The following is a 22,990-nucleotide window of genomic DNA, read 5'->3' on the forward strand; positions in this document are numbered from 1 at the left end:
ATAGTAGGCATTATAAATGTATTCATTGCTTTTATTTAGTATCAAGATGGATGGGAAAAAAGATGGAATAGATTTTAAAATGCTTTGAGGCATTTTAGAACTATATATTTTTCAAATTGCCACATTTTGGCACACTATAATCTTGCACATACCCATGATATAATAATAATAATAAATTCATAGTATTATGAGTGTGCGTATTGATATAGTGAATGTATAAAATCACTTATATTGTCTATTTTGCCTAGTGTAATTTCATTTTGGAATATGATGATATAGAAAAAAATTCATAGTTAAAGAAGTATTATTAAATATGAGAAAAACAACAAAAAAATATACTTAAATGGGAATTTATAATTAGACAAATCTATACCTTATGTGACTAGTACAACTAATTTATAACTTTTTTTTGTCATCTCAAATATTGAGGGTTCAACATGATTTCCTTATACTATGAATCATCATGCTATATATTTAATCCAAAATTTCACATTTAGGCTAAAGATGAAATTATAGGAGGTGGGAATCCCTCAATAAGTAGCTAAGAACTTCAACTTCACTCTACAATATTTTCCTCCAAGACATGGTGTTTTCTAAATATGAATCAGACTACCAATAGAATCTTCGAATTCCCAAATTCAATCTAAAGTAGTAACTTTTAGGTGGTGGGACTCCCTTGATAGGTAACAAATATAGTTTCAACTTAAGTACATAATATTTTCATCAAAGACACACATTTCTCTAAATATAAAGCATCTTAATGACCAGGAAATCTTAGGATTCCTAAATTTAGTCTAAAAAATAAAGTTTTGATGTTTGTTGAATTTAAAAATTAGCACGAGGGCATTGACCCGAGGTACAAATAAAGCACACTAGAAACTATTGAACACGAAATTAGTAGCACTAGTGTAGGACATCCATGGAGACATCAACTAAGGTCTGCCTCTATCAAAAATGAAGGTATAAATGCAGAAAATCTAACAACCATAGTCTGCATTGCTAAGGATGAGCATGAGACAAGCCCAGGTGAGCCCTTTAAAACTAACAACAACCATCTGGTCACAAGAGAAAAAGAAACATGGATGGAGAGACAAACTCATCCTTAGAAGGCTTAGAAACAAATCACAGGCAATGGATATATTGTTCTTATTACACCCTTATAGCTATAGGTCCACAACCAACAAAAACACTAATTCATGTCAACCATCTCAAAAATATTTAGTCCCCCTACAAACTACATTCCTACCTTAGTAACAAAGGGGTCCTCCTCAATAGAAACAAGGGAAGGGAAGATCCTGAATCTAAAGTTGGGGGAGAGAAACTCCCAAACATCCACACTATATCTAGTAGCCACCCAAGTTCCATCCCCTTTAATAAAACTAGCCTTCACTACCAAAAACACTAGAATCAACTCCACCTCTATAGGAGTCAATCTCACGGTCAAGATTGTAGAGGACTTAGCCAGCAAACTCCACATCCACTTTGGAGGAACACTCCAAATCAACAAACAAAGCTTAGAAGAAGCATCACTCTTGGTATATCTTCCTTCACCCTTCAGAACAAGGAAACCCACCTCAATAAGGATAATGAGGAGGAAAAGAAAACCCAAGAAAACCCTCTTCTAAAACCACTCCACCTTTATGGCACTGAACAAAAGAGGAGTGTTATTCAGCCAACTATCAGTAACATCCACACAATATATCACCACCTCAATTGATGATCTATCTCCACCTCAATAACTGTTGTGCACATACTGTACAACAACATGAACCATTCCTCAAACCAAAGCACCAATTGAAGGTGCCTTTCGAATTGAAGATGCAAGTTCATCTCAATAGAAACAACAACCACCTGGTAACTAATAGGAAAAAAATAAAATAAAGCCCACTTAAGAAAATGGTCAATACGCATCATGAAAGAAGCACAAAAGCTTGATAAGGAGAAAGAGTGAAGAGATACATGACTTCCAACCACTAAACTACAAAATAGCACCCAAAATTGGTAAACCCAGAGGTAGAACTCCCATAGGTGAAGAAAGGAGGGGCAAATAGCAAACTTCCCAAAAGAAGAAATACCTTTAGGGATAGATCCCTATTGTTCCAAAGGAACACCAAAAACTCCAAAGACAACCAACAAATAAAACAACATCAACCACCCAAATTTGGGCATCCTAGCAACACAACACTCAAGAATGCAACATGGAGAGGCATGAATAAAAAGTTCCAAGCTCACAAATAGAGCAACCATCACTAAGGGAAACACTCCATAGTCTAGAGGTTAGCCCACCAATGACCAAACTAGGTCCCTCTTTACAAAGAAACATACTAGAGAAAATGTCATCCCCAAAGGGCTCAAAAGGAAATGACAACCAAGTCCCCCACTTTGTAGTTGAATCCACCCAGAGTTCGCAAAAATCAACAATGGCCCAAAAATGGGCAGGCATAGGAGATTCCCTTCTTCCATCTGGCTCAACATCATCTGAATCCTCACCATATTCCTCGCTAGATTTCATAGCACCTGACACCCTAGCTTAATCACAACACCATGCTTCTGCTCCCATTCCCACTCAACATCTTTATGAGCTCTAATAGTTATTGAGGGGTTGAAATATTTTAATGTTGCAATATTGAGCTCCTTTTTTTATGTTTTTAATGATATTTTTTATAGTTTTAATGCAGATTGAGGGAGTTTTTCAATTCTACATCAATTGGAGTACATGTTGAAGTAGTTAACTCATGGTTACTATTAGTTCAAATATTTCTATTTTGTGCTAAACTTCTCCATAAGGGTTCATAGTTTTTAATCATTTCTGGGAAATTTTTGTGCAGTTTGAGTGATACATTAGTTACACTTCAATTCATGGGCAATTTTCATTAAGTTTATTCTTAGTTTGGTGCAATTTCAGGCATCATTTTTGTGAATTTTCTCTCATATCTGAGTTAGGGTTTGTTTATTCTATATATTATATATTCACCTCATTTTGAGGTCCCTTATTTCCTTCTAATATTTGTGCACATTGCAAAAAGTTAATTTGATTGTGGAGCACATTGTAAACAAGATTAAATTCAACATTTATTATACAGATACGCTAGTTCCTACTAATTAATTTGTATTACAGTTTTTCAAATTTTATGGTTTTGTATCATGTTTATCCTTTATTGAAGCTACATTCCTTATTGTGCATGTGAATCTTTGTATGTGAAGTTGTAGGTCTATGTTTCTGGCCTTCATCATTTTGTTACAAATTTGTAAAACTTTAAGTTTTTCTTTCAAATCAAAAGATTATAGGTCCTTTCATTATAATTAATCTTTTTAGTACATACTTGTCTAAATATTGTTACCCTAAAGTATTTTGGGTTGTTTTTGGTTATGTCTAGAAGCTACAATACATTTTATTAGTTTATCACCTCATTTAGCACTAGTTATCTATGTTCTATTGCCTATATTTTCTCATCTCTTTTCCTTATACACATTTAGTTTTTAAATGAAGCATTATCTAGGAATAGGATTCATCTAATGATACACTCTCTCTTTAGAACAACTAACCAGCCAAGAATATTTCAATGTTTCAGTAAGATAGCTAGATCTCACATCAATCTATAGGCCAGATCCTTATTATCAAGAATAATCCTTCATTAGGATTAAGAGAAGAAAAATTCAATCACATCATATCAATGATTATTTGGGTATTGCCAATCTTTATTTTGGTAAATAGAGAGTTGAACCATGATTCAATACAAAAAAAAAAAAAGAATTTAAATCCCTTTATCTCAAATAAGGATGAAATAATTGGGATATGCTAAATTAAGTTTTAGAGTGAATTTTCCTTCAAACAGTGAATTTAATTATTTATTTATGTTATCCATTTTTGTATATATAATAGTGAGATCCATGATATTTTTATATCGAAATGACCATGTAAGAGGGAATACTAGCCACCTAAAAGATGTATGTAAAAGGATAATCCATCATAGAAGTCATCTGAATGTGTGAAAGGTAATTTAAAATCCTAACTATAATAGAATTTAATAGTTTTGTTTATATTTATATAGAGAACTCTTGGTTTGAAGATTTTAATATTATCCATTTTCTTATTCTTAAGTTTATTCATGATATGAATTCCTTGTAGTTTGTTATTACATAAAACCCATCTACATTATGAAAAGAACCCATTTTGACCCATGATTTTATTTCTTAAGAAAATGTATCAACATTAGGAGGAATATATTTATCTTTAGCATCCCAAATAAACCACTTTTTATAGGCCATAGCTATCTATTTGGGCCTAAGTATGGCCAAACATAGGGGATTACTAAGTTTTGGGTTGATATTGACAATCTAAAGAAAATTGATTATATTAACAAGTTTACTCCATCCAAGTGGTCAATTAAGCATTTGATCAATGACTCTAAAGTTATTAATTCCATCTTTGTGGCATGGACGGTATCTCATGAGTATTATAGGGGTAGATTTGTTTCATATATTTTCTTGAAAATATAGGTTTAACATCTCATGACCATGTCTATTGGGATCATCATAATATGGTCCCAATGCAACTTAGCTAGAACTTAGAAAATAATGTCTACAAGTGGTCATACTGGGATTATTTCCTTCTCATTACTCTCACTTGTGCAAGATAAATACCTCATTATGGTGGTTTTATCCTTGGATATGTAGTTTTTTACCATCATTTGGATGGTTTTCTCTCTTTTATTCTTGCATAGTTTTATCTATAGGGAAATAGGTGGGGACCAAAATAGGTTAGAACCTATTTCTTAAAAAAATGGTTAAATATACACATAGTCTAGGAATAGTTGTCTCCTGGAGGGCTTACTGTATATATGGAATCCTTGCATAGTGTGAATGCCTTGGTTAGGAAGGCTTCTATGGATGGTTGAGACAATGGTGTTCTTACGTTGTATGGTATGGAGCTATGCAGCAATGAAGAGTTGATCACAAAGGTTTCTATGATGGGTGACACTAGTACTAAACTCTATAGGGATAAGAGATATATTGAAAAAGTGGTGGATTACTTGTTTCACTACGAGAATGATGTGAGATGATCACCAAAATCATTGATGGTGTCTATGAGCCTACTACTCTATAGAAGCCTTGGTTAAATTTGCCAGAAGTTATTATGTGGTATGTTTCCCTCAAATATCAATTTGGGATCCTTTTCATTTTTCATATTTTGATTCTCAAACATTTCCACCTTGATAGATGCATTTATCTCCCTTTATATTATAATTTGGAAGCCCATGAGAAAAGACTTTATTAGAGTTTGATTCTTTCTATTATGGAAAAGACCAAAGACCTCATTATTCCTTGTGATCCTCATGAATTTTCTCTTTGATTTTGTTACCATGCCATGCCCTTTTGATCCCTGTGCCAATTCTTTGTGGTTCTCTTCAAGGGGAGAAGAGATACCTATGAAAATGTTCTTTGGTTTTCCTTCCAAACATGTATCTCTTTATATTTTCCCCAGCATGTGAATAGAGAAGCTTCTCTTTATGTATATGTATCTGTATATATAAATACACACACACTTGTGTGTGTGTGTGTATCTATGTATGTATGTATATATATGGATAAGCTTCTCTTTATTTATATTTATGTGTATATACATACATGTACACGCATTTGTGTGTGTCTATGTATTCATGTATGTATGTATACAAATAGATCTTTTTTCAGGTATTTATTATATCTTATCACAACAAAAAAAATGATCTAGCTACATACATATTCTAGAATATAAACAATAAAAATCACTCATCCCATGCTAAGTGACTTACCTCAAAATCTTGCACAAAAATAATGTAGATTGGGAAAAATGGGTAGTGTTTGCAAGAAATTTTACAAAAACATATCATAGTAGATATTTTTAGAAAGAAACAAGCAATAACCTACTTAAATTGGTCTAGTTGTTGATTAATTGGGTTGATTAAAAATTCCTACAAAAAATTCATGAGATTAGGTACGATAAAATGAGCTACAAGTTATTCCCATCTAGTATGACCAGATATAGTTTTCCAAGGTGATAAAATTGCATAAATATGCAAATGCATCACTTGGATGCCAGGCATGAAGTGCATTCCAAAACTTATAATGATTCGTTGGATATAAAGTCTCCATATTGGTGTAGAGGTAAGGATGGTGAGATTTAAAACCAATTCAATCCCACTTAAACCTATAAGGGAAGAACAGGATTCCCCAAACCCTTTTGCAAAGAAAAAAGTACAAAAAAAACTCCAACACCTCCCCGATGAGTAGGATGAGCGTCTTAGGCCAAATCAAGGTGGGTTAAAAGGTTTCAACTGATTCTTGGTGCTAAAGAAACATCCAACACCCAAATCTCTCAAACTATCCTAAAGGCCTAATTGATTTCCTAGTTGCCCTGCACAAACACAAAAGCGAATTTTCCTCTGAAACTCTCCAAAAAACTCCCCAAAAAAATGGTGGATTTAGATACCCATTAAGCCATGCTACCACATATCATAAGGGTTCCATTTTTTCCTTTGGACCATATTCTTCTGTTACCATACTCTAGCTCAAAAATGCATGAAAAGAGGGCAATTTAACAAAGCACCTAAAGTTTCTTATATTCCCAAGACCCCAAACTCTAGGCAGTCTCTCCTCATGTTGTAAATGTTTAAAATCCAAGAGGAATCAGCCCCAGATTATCTATAACCCCAAAAGCTCCAAATCAATGTCCTACAAACTGTCAAAGGTATGGTTTCCTAAATTTCTTCCTTCCGAGCACCTTTAGAATCAATTGAAGGTTGTTTCACCTTGTCTCCAACATACCAAGGAACTTCCAATCATTAAACGCTAACCTCTAATGGCTAGAACTCTTGTTGCTGCTGAATAGCCATGAATTTAGTGTCTTTTACTTCACAAGCTCCAATTTTGATCACCAATCCTTAGAACTTCCTACTTGAATATGGTTATATATTCTCATCATTATTTTTTATACCAGAATTTTGAATTTCATAGTTGATAAGTTATAACTTGGCAAGGGACCCCCTTATCATGATGTAAAATTTGTAGTACCTGAGCCTAGACATGCCATGTTCTCTACAAGGTTCTTTTGTTCGCAGATATTCCTACAAATCATTACAAGAAAAATAATAGAAAAAAATGAGTTTTTAAATAACGAAGGCTTCTATAATAACTTAGAAAAAGGAAGCCCTAGCCACTTCTTATCAAGATAGAAGTTAGAAAGAAGTTCCAAGAAATGTATTTAACTCTAGCACATCTGACTGTGATATCAATAATAGTGATAAATTTAGATCTATGGCAAAAAATCATCAACAAGAGTCTCACAAAACTAATCCCTGGATGATTCTTATTACTAGAAAACCTATGACATTTGATACTAGTGAAAACATGATTCCATTGGGAAGTGGCTCAAAACTTCAAAATACAAAGTCACTCTAGGTAACAAAAAGTGATTAGGTCCCAAGAAAAAAAAATAGAGGCCTTCATTGCCAATAATGAGTATACAAATAATCTCTAGAGAATAAGCTATGAACTAGGGAAAATGTTAGAGAAAATGTTGAAATACATAAATTCAAATCATCATTCTCTTTAGCCCCTAGAAAATAAAATATGTAATATTAACTAAAAAGTATGTAATAAAAAAAAACAAAAGGGGAAAAGCATTTTCTCAACCCCAAAATAGAGTAGCACCCATTTTGAAGTATAAGGATGAATGTTTAATTAAATGTAGTAATAGATTTAAGGAACTCTTGAGACTTCATAGGAAAGAGGGAGAAATATTTCACATAAATGAACCTAGCTAATTGAAATAGATCACAATGCCCAAAAATGGGTAGGCTTTCATAGCCCACCCAAAATACCATGGAATCTTGATCAGACAATGGCATGTCTTATTAATTAGAATAAGTAGAATACTTATTGGAAGCAAAACTTTCCAAATAGTTTTATATATATATATATATATATATATATATATATATGGATAGCTTATTCCTCCACCTACTTCTACTTATTCATTGCAAAGATCAGAGCCACAAATCAAGAGAGCTTGAGTGATTCGAACAATGTTCTTGGTTTGAATGTGTTGGTTCTCATGAGATTAATGAAGTTAGAGAAGTTTGTTTCTATATAAAGTGAGGGGTGATGTTCATGCAATGGAAATTATTATAGGTAAAAGCGGGTGCAAAAGTAGAGTTTCCATTTTTGGTTGGCTCAGGATCTATGCCTCAGACATATAGTTGCTATCAACATCCCAACCTTCTTCAACCAAAGGTGTTGTGTCCTTTCAATAATTGTGATTCAAAAATTATATTCATAAAATTCATACTGCTATTTTGCAAATTCATTATTGTTAACTTCAACTACTAGATCCAAACTAGGTAGTTGATTTTCTTTTTGTTTTCCACTTTATCATCAATGTTTTTATAATTGATGTTTTGCACTAATGATTTTAGGTTCTATAAAATTATTTCCTTGCAATACACTTGTAGATATAGGGTGTGTCTAAAATAAACACTACCAAGATCTTTTGGTAATTTGTGAAACCTATTAAGTTAGAACAAAATCAAATTTACCAAAATCCAATTTTGTTGTTTTCCTTCAGGCACTAAAAATCTGTTTTACTTATTTCAAGGTTTGCATCTTAATTTACCCTTTTTTAGAATATAAAAGAGTATAAATTGTGAATATTTATACCTCGAAAATTTTGGGATTTTCCTAATGATTTTCTAAAGGACTCTAAATTCTTAAGATTAGGTCTATAATATTTAAGATGCTAGCAAATTCTCTTTTGTTATCTCCAACCCATGCCATTGGCTGAGAGATAATGCTCATGTGTAAACTATAAATACCAAAACATGATGATGGCTGCTTTACAACAAATAATTTATGATATGATTGATCACTGGACCAATAATAAAAATTATTTGCAGTGGTCAATTATGCATTAAGAATGTATTTACACCACAAATGACAAAATTTCATCTTCTTAGAGGTTTCTTGTGATGTAAATCAAAGATGCATGCTTGGGTTACTTTAAGCATATGCCTTATAAATCATATAAAATTGTGTGCCACATGGACAAAACTTGAGTATTTACTTTTGTAGCAAGCTAGTTGCAGTAAACATGTGTTTTAGTTATATTATTTCTAGGATAAGAATAGTGAAGATGAAATATAGTTTCTACTCTTCACTACTATTTGTTGCAATAGGGACTCTCATTATAACAATAAAAAATAATTAATAGATACCCTTCTAGGCCAGCATGATAAGAATAACTAAATCAGGGAGAAGATATTGTGTTGTGTAAATGGGCATCCAAGTCTCACAACAACTAGTTTTTGGTTGGGGGAAAGTAGTGTCATCAATGAGCTCTAGAGTAGGGCCAATGTTCTTCAAGCTTCTCTAGACTCATATAATACCTTGCTTGATAGAATTTTTGAACACAACAATATTCCATTAATGGAAACACTGAAGAGATATACATGATAGAGAGTCTATGGGTAATATCATTAAGAAATTAACTTGTAATCACCCATGCAAGTCTAGATTCTAGACTCACTGTATCTAAGGAAAGAACTCATGAGCACAATTATACATATTTTAATCAATAATATATTATTTAAAAAAAAATAGAACCGAACGTCGCAATTTTGACACAAAGGAGCATAGAATTTCAACAAGGATGTTATACATGTGATGTGAGTTTCAACTAGTATTCATTGCAATTTCAATGCATAGATGTATAACATTTCGATAGGGTTTTCATCACAATTTTGACAACCATTGGTCGCATAGGTGGAGAGTGTAGTACACAATGCTTGTGAGTTGAGGTGGATATCTCAACAATAGTTCTGTCGATATATCTACAATAGTAACATTGCAATTTCAACACACATTTAGGGTGTCGTAAAATCAACAAAAAAAGATTGATGATAGTGTTCATTGTATTATCTTAAGTTCAAGTAGACCCAAACATAAGACCTCACATATGAGAGGATCACAAACAAACATTGTGTTGTAGGCTCTTGCCTCTTAAAAAATGACTTTCAATTTAAGTGGGCTACTTGAATTTGATAGTTAATTGGAGATCGAACATTGACATTATTAATTTTACATTAAAAAAGTTCCAAAAATTTATGGAGATAAACATGATCATTATAGATGTTACTATAACATAAAAAATAGAAAGTGTGCAAATTTATGAAAATTGAAAACATAAATGGACTAATGAACAGATGGAAAGATAAGAACTTATATAACGAGAGGATGAGTAAAGAAGACACCAATACGTATCTATAGAGAGACATCATATATAGATAACTACATATATACAAATATATATATGAAGATTGGCAGAGATAAAGAATGGGAGACAAAAATAGGGGAGATAAAGGGAGGGAGGGAGAAAAAGATAGATATGGAGTTTTATGTGACAAAAATGATAAAGATTTATGGTCATTGAAATGGGAGAGATATATTACGGGTAGAGAAAGATGAAGATATATACATATATAACAATATATGGTGAGAGAAAAATAGAGATATCTAGATATTTAAAAGTTAGAGATACATAGGGAGACATAAAGATGGAGAGATAGCAAGAGATATAGATGATGAGAGAGATTAGTAATGATATAAGGGGATCTAGACATTATGAGAGGGAGAGATTAACAAAGGGACAAATACTTAGTTGAATTTACATACATCTATGATTTACCCATCACACATTAAGGTGTGATTGCTAGTTTATGTTTTATCATTATATAGAAAGAAGGCTAGTGCACTTATCATTGAAAATATAAAATATGTGAATAATTACTTTTCTACCTTTAAAATTTTAGAAGGCAACTTTAAAATGGTCACCATAAATAAATAGATCTCAATAGACAAATAAAACAATTATTCTCTTACATATACAAGGTATGGAGTTTGGTCGCAGATGACTAAAGGAAATAAATAAAATTTCTCAACAAAAAAAATGACAAAAAAAAATTGTTTTCCTTGATCAACAATGACTATAAAATTAAAGTTCTAGCCTTATTTTTTCAATCATGACACTTAGCTAAAGATAAAATAAGTCTTTTACATAGAGAGCTAAAGTTTAATTAATGATTATGAGTCATTTTATTCTCTATTGTCAAACATCTGCAAAGATCAATACTATGTTACCTCTATTAACAATGGCTTAGCGAACCACACCTTCATTGCCTCACTAGTCATCTTTATCACAAAAAATAATTATATAAAAAATGAGTAGATAGGGACCAAATAAATTGTGTAAACATGTTTGTGATTAAATAGATATTTCATAAAATTTGTACAATCAATCTACTTTGATCCCAAAGCATATTATGTAGATAATAAGTTAGCTTTATACACACCAGTTATGTCCATTAATTTTTTTTCCAATAAAAACTCAGAGACATAATATGGAATAATGGGATGTGATATCTTAAGATATATATACATATTGGTTGTGGTATGCATTGACAATATGGAAGTTAACCATAAGCATCTTTAAACATGTGATCGACCAATAAAAGAACAAATGAATTTATTGGATTTAATTTTATCCCCTTATCTTAGTCTAAATTAATTTTCCTAAAAAAATATCTTACAAAAATTTAGATGGAACAACACTATCCACCATGTATGTCAGAGCCTTCTTCAAGTTTTCAACAAGGAGTATGATGTTGTTGTTGAGGATGGGGTTGCATCCATAGGCCAAAAGTAGGATATCTAGATCTTGTAATATAATATGCATCAGTATTAACATGGAAAATGAAATTACCAACCACCTTCTAGCAATAGCTCTATATTTCCCCATTGGCATTAATTGAGGTCCTACTATTAACTATTTATTACCACATTTTACTATCTAAATAATCAGCGTCGGTTAATTATTAAATATTTTTTTTATAAATTATCTTTTCAATTAATTAATTCTATAATTATCTACTAACATCAATTCATATTTTTTTTATGAATTATTGAATTACCAAATAATTTCGTAGATAAATGATTAATTAAATGTCTAAATAGTTATTTGATTATATTAACAAAAGAAAATTGTAATTTAAAAATACCATATTTCTAAGAAGCCAACTCAATGAATCACTCCATTAGATCTTATATATCATAGTGAAATATTCCTTCTATTTCAGAATAGGATATTGGGTAACTACCTTCATCTTATTTGTGTATAAGACATTTTAACAATAAGCTCGTAAAGGGAATGGTAGCTATGTGCAACAAGATAGCAAAGAAAATGATATTTAATAAAGCATAGAAATAATTGGTAATATAAAATATCATCGATGATTCAAGATTTCATTATATTGTTCATTGGACTACCAACCTCTCTAATCATTGTGCCAACCAAAGCGATATCCCATGATAATTTTAATCCTACATTTTTGAAAAAAGAATACTGAAAGGATGAACTACTACAAATAAAGAGCTGGAAGTATGAGTAGTCGCTAAGGTTAGACTAGCTTTTGCACTTCTACCTAGCTTTCACCTACAAGTCCAACAATGTTGTTGTTGAATTTTACAAGGTGGTGGAAGTTTGATGTTTAATCAACAAATATGTTGTAGTAATTAAAAAAAAAGTGAATGCAGAGGGAGGTATTTGAGTAACTCTTAGTGTTCTTAAGGCAAACCCAAGGTCCTTTACATCTATGATTATAACTATACATGATTGAGGCATTGTTACAACATACATATGTTCTCATTGAATTTTTTTTATCAATGGTCTAGAATTCATTGGTTTTTCTCTTATAATAGCAATAAATTTGAATGATCCCACCCCATGAAATAATACTTTACATCCATCAAGTTGGTATAGTTTATACACATCCACTTTCTTCACTAGTAAACATCAAATATTTAACTCAATTTCATGCAATGATATGTAATGGAAAAAAGTGATATCTACTTTCTTAATATTATTATTAACATTCAAAATATTGTCTTATCATAGTTTTTAGCTTATGGTGTAAATTAGACCATTTAAATATGTGTTTCTTTCAGATTATTTTTTATCAACATTTTAAATTATATTCACAATTAATTCCAAAAGAAAAATCTATTCAACATATATTTTGGAAAATTTACATTTTTAATTAAAATATTTCTAAATTATCCTACATTATACTTATGAATATGTGTAGAAACTCAAACAATAATTCAAGGAAAAAATATCAATTTGTGTTTATTGATGTATTTATGAAAATTGTTTTGTATTTATTATATGCAATGGTATATATTAAGTTGATTTTAGAGAAATAATAATTAGAATTAATAGAGCACTACTTTTTAACAATTGGTTACATAAAATTTCCCAAAAAAATCATATATATCATCAATAGTTAAATGGAGAAAACAAGCTGATTTCAGGAAATGAGATGGTTATGGTTTTCATTACTTTCATGGAGAAAGGTACTAAAAATCCTAGGCTTGATACTAGGTAATGTAATTGGGAGTGAGCAAAGGATATCAATTGTGTTTAGTGTGTTTACATTGAAGAGGCCATGTCAAATATAGTGTTTGATTCAAATTTTACTTATTTAAGAAAATGAGAGATGGTCAAACAAATCTGAGTCATTTAGGGCATAAATAAAAAAACTTGATTACTATAGAAACATACTTAGGACTAGTAATTTATGCATTTTATTTTACTATCATTCTTTGTGTTAACCATATATTAAACTTTTAAAAAATTGGGCTTCCAAAGTATATTTAGAATGTGTTTGACTTGCGCATAAAATTGATCTATTTACAAAGAGATTAAGGTAGATGTTTTAGAATTTGAAAGGGAAAGTCGCTATATTTATAAAACACATTTTTTATGGTGGATTTAAAATTGAAGTAAAAAAAATTATCCTCAAGTTTATTATTAAATTTACTCCTATTGAATTTTCCAAGCTTATTTGGCATACCTATTGCACACCAAAGTGCGATTGCTAGTTTTAAGCAAATTTCTAATTGATTTCAAGCTATTAAATACTATAAAAATGTATACATAAATAGATAAAATTTATTTTTAATTTATCTTCAAAATATCTTCATCATACCCATTGCACACTAAGGTGCAATTTCTAGTTTGAAATGTATCATTCTACCATTGATTACATTAGAGATAGATTCTTGTCAATGACCAATGAAACATAAATCAATAAATTTGACTTAAATGAACATTGAGAAGATTGTCATAACTTTTCATCCACCATGATAGATTCTTGCCAACTACTAATAAAACATAAATCAGTAAATTTGACAGAAACAAACATTGAAAATAATATTAAGACTTTTCATCACCATGTGACTTATGTACCCTTCACCATGAGCCAACCTTAAATATCAACCTAAGAATCTAGTAGTATGTAATGTTTAAACTCTGTGTTCACCATGGCTTCACTTGGGGCATGATAATTTATTATACCTAATAAATATATACAAAATGGATCTGCACTTGTCTTTAGTTGAGTGAAATAAATGCAATTTTATTTGATTGGGTACCACCTACCTTTCCTTATGATTGTCGAAGACTTTGTAGAGCAAGACTTTCCACATCTTACTTTATTTCTTAGTCAATATTAACCAAGCACAATTTGACTATTAGAAATAGTAATTTCTACTCAGAATTAATCATCCATCATTAGATGTTTCTAGATTATTAGTTTTAGGTTTAGGTTGTGTTGGGTGGAGTATTTTCTAGAAGTTAGAGTCGGCTATAGTATTTTCCAAAAAATTGTAGAGATTTTGTCTTGTTAGCTAATGCTAGATTTCTCTAGATTATTGTACACTTGCCTACAAAAAGGAACTATGTATTCATTTGAAATCATGGTGAATAGAATAAAATATATTTTTATTGTGCCATAGCACATTGTATTTGGTTTTTTTTGTTATTTTTCTTGTGCCTCTGCCCATCCATCAGATTGGTATCAGAGCAAGGTTTAGAAGAGAAGTTTGAAGGGTCGTGCATAAGGAGGACTGCAATAGATAAAGGGGATAGAAAGTTATTGTGAGATCAGTAAGTTTTTTATTGCCCTATTTAGTGTTTGTTATATCTATGAATTTGTTTTACATGTATTCTATTAGGCATGCCTTCAATGAGTTTTGGGGCTTCAATTCCAATGTTTTTTGGAAAGAAATATGATGATTGGGCCTTTAGAATGAATTTTATATTTGATTCTTATGAGTTATTAGGTATAATCTTAAATGGTTATGTTGAACCTATAGATGAGTCTACTTTAAATGCTAATCAAAAGAAAAATCTTGATGAAAATAGGTAGTAGAGTAAAAAAAAGCCTAGTAAATTATTGGATAAGTTTTGCATGACTTAGTTCTTGGAAAAATTAAGCTAGTTGTTATAGCCAAGCATGCTTGGGACATTCTTGAGACTGCATATCAAGATACATGTAAGGTAAAGATTGTTAAATTGCAAGCACTTAGAAGAAAATTTGAAAATTTACAAATCACATGAAACAAAGATTATTTTGAAAGCTTGGATAGATCAATTAAATCAGAAGTGAAGTTGGGAAATAATGATATAATGGAAGTAAGTGGAAAAGGTACAATAAATGTCGTAACGATGCATGGTAAGAAATCTATTTCTGATGTATACTTTGTACTTGGTTTGAAACATAATCTTATGAGTGTGGGGAAACTTAGTCAAAAAGGTTATAGAGTTATTTTTGAGAAAAATATATGCACTATATTTGATATGCCTCCTAATAACTTGGTGATTGCAAGGGTAGAAATGACAAATAAAATAATGTTTCCACTTTAGATGAAGAGCAATATGGTTGATAAAATTGCATCAATTTTCAAGGCAACAAGTCAAGATCAAGCATGGATATGGCACTTGAGGTATGGACATCTAAATTTTAAAGGATTATCATTATTGTAAAGAAAGGAAATGGCAAAAGGCTTACTCCCAATTGAAGCATCATTAAGTCAATGCAAAAGTAGTATTTTGTCCAAATATCATAGAGAGAGTTTTTCAAAAGGGATGTCATATAGAGCAAGGGTACCTTTAGAGATTGTGCATTCAGATATATATGGTCCAATGAAAACACCATCATTAGGGGGGAGCACTTATTTCTTAACATTTATTGATGACTTCAGTAGAAAGACGTGGGTTTACTTTCTTAGATACAAATTTGAAACTTTTGGCAAATTTAAAGAATGTGGAGCTTTTTTTGAGAAACAAAGTGGTTTACCTATCAAGGTATTGAGATCTAATATAGGAGGAGAGTATAAGTCAAATGAGTTTTTTAGATTATTGCAAAGATCATTGAATCAAAAAGCAATTTACTACTAGTTACACACCACAACAAAATGGCATTGTAGAGAGAAAGAATAGACAATAATGGAGATGGCAAGGAGCATATTGAAAGGTAAGAATCTTCCTAATGAGTATTGGGTTGAGGCAGTTTTTTTTGCTATTTATATTTTAAATAGGAGTCCAACAATGATTGTGAGGGACATGGTTTCACAACAAGCATGGAGTGGTAAAATTCATTGTGTTTCTCATCTCAGAGTATTTGGTTGTATTGCAGATGCACATGTTCCTAAAGAAACTAGAAGTAAGTTAGATGATAAGAGTGAGAAATGCATTTTTGTTGGCTATGATGAGCAATCTAAGGCTTGTAAGTTATTTAATCCTATCACACAAAAAGTCCTTGTCAGTAGGGATGTTGTATTTAAAGAGGATGAATCTTGGGATGGAAATATAGATAAAATAGTTATAGGTGATACAACAATACCATATGCGAGAAAGTAAAAAGGATCATGAAGATCAAGAGGATCAACCAAGTGACTAAGAAGGAACTCCACCACAAAGTCCATGAGGAGATCACTTAGAAAATGAAGATGAACATGGAGAATATTCAAATTCATAGCTAAGTAATGATTCAAACCCTATACTTACACAATTGAGATCAAGGATTACAAGTAAGAAAACTAGAGGCTTGAGTGAGATTTATGATCAAGGAAGTAAAATAGATTTACAATCAAATTATTCTTTATTTGCTCAAGATCTTATATATTTTGAACATGCAATTAAGGAAGAACATTGGACTAATGCAATGAATGATGAAATATAATCAATTGAGAGAAATGATACATGGGAATTAGTTGATTTCACTAAGAACAAAGATTGTGTTGGTGTAAAATGGGTTTACAAAAGTAAGTTTAAAGCTGATGTAGTGGAGATGTAGAAAAATATAAGGCAAGGTTAGTTGCTAAGGGATTTTCACATGAATATGGGGTTGAATATAATGGGACATTTTACACCTGTAGCAAGACTTGATATTGTCAAAATAGTATTAGCTATTGCAGCTCAAAATAGATGGATAGTTCACCAAATGGATGTCAAATTAGCATTTTTTAATGGATATTTGCAAGAGAAGTCTATGTGTAGCAATGACCAAGATATGAAATAAGAGAATTCAAGCAAGCTCCAAGAGCTTGGTACAATAGAATAGATTCATACATGGTGGAGAATGGATTCAAAAGAAGCACCAGTGAACCTACATTATATACCAAGATCAATGAACAAGGTTAGATTTTGATTATTTGTTTATATGTTGATTATTTCATCTTCACAAGAAATTTATGTATTGACATTTTGAATTAACAATGAATTTTTTTTTTGAAATGATAGATCTAGGATCGATGAAATATTTTCTTGGCATTGAAGTTACTCAAAATGATAAAGGAATTTTCATTTTCCAAAGTAAATATGCAAAATATATTTTGAAAAGATATAGATTGATAAATTGCAGTCTAGTTTCTACACATGTGGTAGTAGGCACCAAACTAAATAGAGGAGATGCTAAGAAAAGTTTTGACTAAACTATATTTAGAAGATTGGTTGGTAGTTTTATGTATCTCACTACTAAAAAACCAGAGATTATGTATGAAGTGGGTTTAATCTCTTAATTCATGGAATCACTTAAGAACTCACATTGGTAGGCAGGAAAAAGAATTTTGAGATATATTATAGAAACTATGAATCATGGCATTTTTTATTCTACTTCAAATGATTTTAAATTATTTGGATATATAGATAGTGATTTTTTAGGGAATACTGAGGATAGAAGGAGCACATCTAGATATGCATTTCATCTTGGGATAGGTGTTGTAGCCTGGACATCAAAGAAGCAACCTATAGTAATTCTCTCATCAGCTGAAGTAGATTATGTAGTGGGAACAACAGCAGCATGTCAAGCAGTATGGATGCAAATGATTTTGAAAGACTTAATGCAAGCTCAAGATGGACCTACTATAATCTATTGTGATAACAAGTTGGCTATTGCACTTTCAAAGGACCATGTGTTTCACAAGATATCACTTCATTAGAGAGTTGGTTAATAATAGAGAAATTAATCTACAACATTGTAGATCAAATGAGCAACGTGTAGATATCTTCACCAAGGCTTTAACACAAGAACAATTTGAGATTTTGATGGAAGCAATGGGAATCATAAATATTCATGACATGGATAGTAGAAATTAAGGGGAAGTGTTAGAAATAGTAATTTCTACTTAGAATTAATCATCTGTCATTAGATATTTCTAGCTTATTAGGTTTAGGTTTAGGTCGTGTTGGCTAAAGTATTTTCTAGAAGTTTGAGTTAGCTGTAGTATTTTTTAGAAATTTGTAGATATTTTGTCTTGTTGGCTAATGCTAGATTTCTCTAGAATATTGTACACTTGCCTATAACAAGGTACTATGTATTCATTTGAAATCACAGTGAATGGAATACAATATATTTTTATTGTGTCACAGCACATTGTGTTTGGTATTTTTTGTTATTTGTCCTGTACCTCTAACCATCCATCATTGACTTCAATATCATTTGGTGTCGTGAACTTGGCATTATGATTTAATGCTATACATTGCCATTAAAGCTCTCTAAATTCAAAACATATATTGTTTGAGTATTTTGTTTTTCTGCACTCTTACATTTTTGGGCATTGCTACTGTATAGAAAAATGATAAGAACGGACAGTTTTTGTGCCTTCTCCTCTTTTAAATTTTATCCTTCTGCCACTCTTTCTTATATCGTGCTTGTTGTTTGCAGAGAGCCTTGCTCTTTCCTCCACAACTGCCTAAGGAGGCAGAACTTGGAAGAACAATATCCAGTCCCTTGATTTCCTGACACCTTCAATTTGTTGGAAATTAACGTCAAAGGAGATTTGTTTGTCCTTGAGCCCCACACCCATCTATCTTGTCAGCTCCGCAGGCATTTATGGATGGCAAGCATTCATTTTTGGTAGGTGAGAGTTTGAAATTTGAACGTTAAGAGGGAAAATGAAATATGATAAAAGGAATGTTTCAACATTCATTCAATATGGAGAGTAGATCAAGTAGATCAAATTAGAAGTTGCAGAGAAGAGCAGTGGAAGAAGATCAGCAGATCTAGTCGTCAGAGTGCAAAGAAGGAAGTTTGTTTATTTCGTGCCTATAGTTGCACGTCTTCTCTCTGATCATTCTGTATGTTTATTGTTCATTGGATTTGACCTATGAAGTAGTGATTGATCCAGGCATTTTTTGTATGCAGCCATTAGAGCTGCAAGTTTAAAGTTTGAAGTATTGAAGTCGTTTGAAGTTTTAGGGTAAATTTAGGGTTTTTCGGTTGAAGCCGAATGCTCCTAGATCTTGTATTGTTTTTTCTAAATCAAAGTTAAATACTAAGCAAGCTAGCACACTTGAAACTATTGTTCTTCCTCTCTACATTACATTTGAGAAGATCTTTGTTGAATATTTTTAGTTCTGAGTCTCTGGTTTTAATCGTGAAAAGTTTCACGTGATATCTAGTCGCTCGGCTTGGTCCCTGTTTCTCCACAGGGCAAGCCGAGCTCACTCGGCACCTTCCCTTGCCAAGCTCTCCTCTTTGTGCCGAGTTCACTTGGCACCTGTTGCCTATCACTTGGCACCTTCATGTGCCGAGCACTTTTCTTAAGTGTCGAGCAACCTGCCACTCGGCACCTTCAAGTGCCGAGTAAAATTTGCACTCGGCACCTTCATGTGCCGAGCAACTTTTAAGTGCCGGATAATTTTTTTTTTAGGTTTAGGGTTAATTTGTGAGTTGATTTTAATCTATATTTCTCTCATGGTATCAGAGCTTTGAGGCCCCATATCCAAAGTGAGTTAGGGCATTTGTTTTTTCTTGGGATATTTATCATGGCAAGAGATGCAGGAAAGATTTGGTAGCAGCCACCATCATTTAATGGATAGAATTATGATATGTTTGCAAAGAAGATGAAGACCATTATGGTTGCAAATGATTTGTGGGATTTTGTAGTTAATGGATTCAATGATGTGACTAATCCAACTCAGTATGTTGCTCTCACAAATGCATAGAAGACTCATTTGAAAGAGTCAAGGAGGAAGGATGCTAAGGCATTAAGTTTGATTGAAGCAGCAATGAAAAAGACTATATTCGCTAAGATTGTAGCAGCAAATAATGCAAAGGAAGCACGAGATATCCTTGAGATGAACTTCAAGGGGACTAATAAAGTTTTTACTGTAAAGCTACAGAACATAAGGAGGGAGTTTGAGAGCCTTCAAATGAAGGAAAATGAATCAGTTGCAGACTTCAGTTCAAGGACCTCCAATGTGATTAACCAACTGAAGTCAAATGGAGAAGACTATCAAGAGTAGAGGATAGTGGAGAAGATATTGAGGAGTTTACCTCATAAATATGACCATTTTGTCATGACCATAGAAGAGGCAAAAGACCTCACTATTTTGAGTTGATGGGTTCTCTTCAAACCCATGAGTATAGGATCGATAGATCCACATCTTCTTCTACCCAAGACCAAGCATTGAAGGCTTAAGCAAGCTCCACGGGCATGGTATAGTAGGATTGATTCATATTTGATGAGCAATGGTTTTAGCAAAAGCAATGGTGAGCCCACTCTCTACATCAAGGAAGAAAATGGTAATGTGTTGATTGTTGTCTTGTATGTAGATGACTTAATTTTTACTGGTAATGACAAGGCTCTAATTGGTGAATTCAAAGAGTCCATGAAAGGTGAATTTAAAATGATAGACCTAGGTCTCTTGAAATACTTTCTAGGGATAGAAGTAAAACAAATGCATGATGGCATCTTCATCTCTCAAGAAAAGTATGTAGGGCAAATCTTGGAGAGATTTAACATGCATAATAGTAAGGCAGCCCCCACACCAACAGCAATAGGTCTAAAGTTGAGCAAGAAAGACTCTAGCAAGAGAGTGGATCCAACACTATACAAGAGTATGGTTGGAAGTCTAATATATTTGACTGCAACTCGGCCAGACCAAATGCATGCAGTAAGTTTGATTTCCAGATTTATGGAAACACCAAAGGATTCCCATTGGCAAGAAGGAAAAAGGATCCTAAGGTATGTGAAAGGTACCAAGGGATTTGGAATCTTGTATACTGCAAATGATGACTTTAAGTTGGTGGGTTACACAGATAGTGATTGGGCTGGAAGTATAGATGATAGGAAGAGAACTTCCGGATACATGTTTCATATGGGATCGGGTGCAATTTCATGGGCATCCAAGAAGCAACCTATTGTTGCTCAATCTACAACAGAGGCTGAATACATAGCAGCAGCATGTTAAGCAATTTGGCTAAGGAGGATCTTGACAGATTTGAATGAAAGGCAAGAGGATGGAACCACAATTTATTGTGACAACATCTCATTAATTGCATTGTCTAAGAATCCAGTCTTCCATGGGAGAAGCAAGCATATAGAAATCAAATATCACTTCATCAAAGAGTTGGCGGAGAATGGGGATATCAAGATGGAATTTAGCAAGTCAGAGTAGCAACTAGTAGATATTTTTACCAAGCCATTAGGCATTGGAACTTTTGTGCACCTAAGATAGAGTCTTGGTGTAGTTGATTTGGATCAACAGTGATCCTTGTTTGTGGGTCTCAGGAAAAAGGGGGAGTGTTGGAAATTAACGTCAAAGACTAGCTATTTGTGCTCGAGACCCACACCCATCTACCTTGTTAGCTCCACAAGCATTTATGGACGACAAACATTCATTTTTGGTAGGTGAGAGTTTGAAATTTGAACATTGAGAGGGAAAATGAAATATGATAAAAGGAATGTTTCAACATTCATTCGATATGGAGAGTAGATCAAGCAGATCAGATTAGAAGTTGCAGAGAAGAGCAGTGGAAGAAGATCAGGAGATCCAGTCATCAGAGTGCAGAGAAGGAAATTTGTTTATTTCATGCCTGCAGTTGCACATCTTCTCTCTAATCATTCTGTATGTTTATTGTTCATTGGATTCGACCTGTGAAGCAGTGATTGCTCTAGGTATTTTTTGTATGTAGCCATTAGAGCTGCAAGTTTAAAGTTTAAAGTATTGAAGTCGTTTGAAGTTTTAGGGTAAATTTAGGGTTTTCTGGTTGAAGCCGAATGCTCCCAGATCTTGTATTGTTTTTCTAAAATCAAAGTTAAATACTAAGCAAGCTGGCATACTCGAAACTATTGTTCTTCCTCTCTACATTTCATTTGAGAAGATCTTTGTTGAATATTTTTAGTTCTGATTCTCTGGTTTTAATCCTGAAAAGTTTCACATGATATCTGGTCGCTCGGCTTGGTCCCTATTTCTCCACAATGCAAGCCGAGCTCACTCAGTACCTTCCCTTGCCAAGCTCACTCAGCACCTTCCCTTGTCAAGCTCTCCTCTTTGTGCCGAGTTCACTCGGCACCTATTGCCTGTCACTCGGCACCTTCATGTGCTGAGCACTTTTCTTAAGTGCCGAGCAACCTGCCACTCGGCACCTTCAAGTGCTGAGTAAAACTGGCACTCGGCACCTTCATGTGCCGAGCAACTTTTAAGTGCTGGATAAATTTTTTTTTAGGTTAAGGGTTAAGTTGTGAGTTGATTTTAATCTATATTTCTCTCACAATTTACGAAGATCCACTTGTCCAACCGATCCTTCTTAGCAGCAATGTCTCATACAAT

At 32.6% G+C, this 22,990-nt stretch overlaps 1 pseudogene; it reads right to left on the reverse strand.

The window, feature by feature from the left end:
- LOC149547248 (G-type lectin S-receptor-like serine/threonine-protein kinase SD2-5) overlaps nt 1-22,990 on the reverse strand; it is a 113,095-nt pseudogene that overhangs the window by 23,383 nt on the left and 66,722 nt on the right.

Source organism: Cupressus sempervirens, chromosome 7 (assembly GCF_028749045.1).
Source record: "Cupressus sempervirens isolate cs-2001-9-10 chromosome 7, ASM2874904v1, whole genome shotgun sequence".
NCBI lineage: Eukaryota > Viridiplantae > Streptophyta > Pinopsida > Cupressales > Cupressaceae > Cupressus > Cupressus sempervirens.